Here is a 2,990-nt window from a genome sequence, read left to right as displayed (position 1 = left end):
CCAGTTTACTGAAATCTTACCTGTTCTGAATTTATTTATATATTTATTAATACCAGCTCAGGATGGGAGTATTTTTTTTTCTGCTATCCTTCTACATTCAAGTTTCAGGAATCATCTCCAAAGAAGTAGTTAAACCTCCTTTTACTGGGCAGAAAAGGAAGGAGAAAGAGGAAAAACTTCCAGAGCCAGCATCCAGAAGGGTTGTGATCCAGCCAAGTACTTTATTTCTTCTGTAGATGACCTTGCTCAGCTCCTTGGTTAAGTGCTTTGCTGGATCTGCTGCTTTAGGCTTTGTTCCTGGAAAGCAGAGTGTATCAGACCTAGAGAAAAGCTGCCCTGACATCACTAAATCGTTCTGGTACCCTTGCAAGCTCTCACAGAACAACCTGGAGCATCTCTGTGGGCACTGGAGGAAGGAAACACCTTTCAGGGGCTGTGGCTCTTTGTCACAGTCACCTCCCTGGCGGCGCTGGCAAGTGCACAGCCAGAAGGTCACAGTGCAACACCGGGAGTTTGCCAGGAAGCGACAGCAGGAGCCATCCTGCCTTGGCTGACAGGCCTCTGGGGCTTGTCTGCTCACAAATGACACACACATGCATGCACAAATAAAACCCTGGCAATCGCTTTCTGCGAGAGCCTCACTGCTTCCAGGGGGAAGGAGTGCAAAGTAATTTGATGCCTTCATTATCTTCATAACATGAACCAATTTGTCAGCAAACTACTGTGCGGCCTGATTCCTGATTGCAGGGAAAACCAGGCTGGGAGAGAGGACTATTATTTGCAACTAGTTTAAGCATTGTTCTTTTTCAGAGGAATATAAATACACTGTGTAGAGTTGGCTCATTAGTCACTTATCCATTTGTATTTATGGTTTAATTAAATAACTGCACAGGAGGACTTTGGTTTCTAATCACAGTAACAATATGTTTTTACCCTCCTTATGGCAGTTTCTTTCTGAAGAAGGTTTTGTAGGCACGAGTGTGTTTAGTCTGTCAGCTCCCATTCCCTGATGGAGAGAAGAAAGTAGAACACTTTAACCCCCATTGTACAGAGGGGGGAACTGATGGGTAAAGAGTTTCTGTGACCAGCCTCAGGTTATCGTGACTACTAACTTCTTGTGAGAACACAGTTTTCTACCCGAAAAGCAGGGCTAGGAAGTGAGTTGCTGATTGTTCTTTGTTTCTCAAGAGATAATCCCCCCCAGAACTTTGTAAGAACCACTTTTGTCTTACCTTCTTGTTTTGTTACAAATTCTGAGCTTAGTCCATCTTTCTAGTCACCCTGAATCTGGTTTTGTTTTGCAGATATGGGAGAGATTTGCTTGCCGTGGCTCTGATTTTAACCTAAAGCGGGAAGGATGGAATGTACTAGATATGATTCCTCTGAATAAGTCCCTGCACAGTGCCCTGTGCTGCTTCCCCATCCCAAGACCTGGATTTCATGCAAGATGTGGCAGTAACTACCCACTAGGTTGAGTGTGACAGAGATGTGAGGTGAGTTACAAACCACCAGAAAAGGTGCAGCCAGGTTAGGTGACCCTCTGCCTTTCTCTGAAGATGGCCCCTGCTCTGGTACTGCTTTCTGTTCTGGTATAGTTTTCTGGTACCACACCTTGTGGGTTTCTTGCCACCCCGTATTTCCTATAAGAACAATTCCGCAGAAGATTTGGGAAAATCTTCTAAAGATTTGCTTTAAGTTTTTGCTGGAGGAGAGTATGTGTCATGGCTCTGGTGTGAAGGTAGGTGAACACAAAGCTACATTTAAGTAAACGTAGCTTTCTGTGTCTGTTCATCTATTCACTTCTTGCATCAGCTCATGTCTGTGATGTCAGTCTGGGACAGAGGATGGAAGGGTTATGAGATCTCCTGATCAGGCATGCATCTTTTGGCAGTGCTTTGACTTCAAGGCTAAATTTTCTCTCTGAAAAGTCAGAGGAAATCTAAGGGAGCTGCCTGTTGCTTAGAGAATAGAGAGGAAGAGCACTTTGACATTGTATTTAGTTATTACTAATCCCTGAGGTAGCTGATGTTTTTATTTTATATTTTTTCTCTCTTCCATGTTTAATGTGGTCCCTTAAATTGCTTAAGCTTCTTTTTCTTCTCTTTAGCTCAGTTAAATCAGATTCCCCCATACCCTGAAATATAAAATACATGGAGGTTTTCTCTAAAGCATAGTTTATGCAAATAATTCCCTCTCTGCATTCCTGTGCTAGAGTCAAGCACTGCATATCTGATTGGGCTCTTAATGACTTTTGGGAATCATTTAAATATCTAGCTGACTAGCCCAGTTAATAATCAAAGCTGCAGCTCCTTGAAGCAGGAGTGACTCATGGAAGAAGAAGAAAGCTTCTGGTTATTTCTAAGCCTCGCTCCTGCCCCTTCAGCGCTGTGCAGGCTCTGAAGGGCACGGCGTTATCAGATGTTCCCAGGCAATGTGCATCCTTTCTGTCTTGCTCCCAGTCACACGTTCAGGTGTGCAAACTGCCAGCTCGCTTTCTGAACATCTGTTGCCTGTGCACCCCGTTGCAGGGAGATCGCTGGAGCTTGCAGATTAAGCAGTTCAGGGGTAAATTTAGTGTTTGAATTGCAGATTTTTCTGGAGGGGAAACCTTTAGAGGGTGCGGTGGGGATAGTGCTTGGGAGACAACTGTCTTTACTCCTGTGTGCTTAAGTGTGTCCTGATGCTGCTAGTACTATCTGTGAATAAATAAGAAAACAGTGAACACTGGGATTTGCCTTTGGGATTGCTCATTTAATTCAATGTCCTTTCCTAAATGGCTGTTACTCTACTCTGATGTTTGTCTCAGTTTTTAAGGTTTTTTCAGACCATCTCACTTAACATCTCCTGAAGTTTCACCTTATTTCTAGAAGGAGCTCTTTTTTACATTGTCTGTTCTAGAGTGTCATGGATTATTGTCATGTGCTGTTACTGCTGTCTGTGCTGCAGCTGGACAAGCATCTGCTTTGGTAATGGAAAAATAAAAATTGCTG

At 43.5% G+C, this 2,990-nt stretch overlaps 1 long non-coding RNA gene across 1 annotated transcript; it reads right to left on the bottom strand.

Moving 5' to 3' along the window:
• Positions 1 to 207: 207 nt before the first annotated feature.
• LOC108500093 lies at positions 208 to 1,876 on the bottom strand. The gene is made up of 3 exons (XR_001875753.1): positions 1,612 to 1,876; positions 1,233 to 1,343; positions 208 to 297 (listed from the first exon to the last, which is right to left on the bottom strand). It is a non-coding gene; the product is annotated as an uncharacterized LOC108500093 (long non-coding RNA).
• Positions 1,877 to 2,990: the final 1,114 nt, after the last annotated feature.

Source organism: Lepidothrix coronata, unplaced genomic scaffold (assembly GCF_001604755.1).
Source record: "Lepidothrix coronata isolate B3197 unplaced genomic scaffold, Lepidothrix_coronata-1.0 Scaffold84, whole genome shotgun sequence".
NCBI classification, from domain to species: Eukaryota; Metazoa; Chordata; class Aves; order Passeriformes; family Pipridae; genus Lepidothrix; species Lepidothrix coronata.
This window is presented reverse-complemented; position numbering and strand designations above follow the sequence as displayed.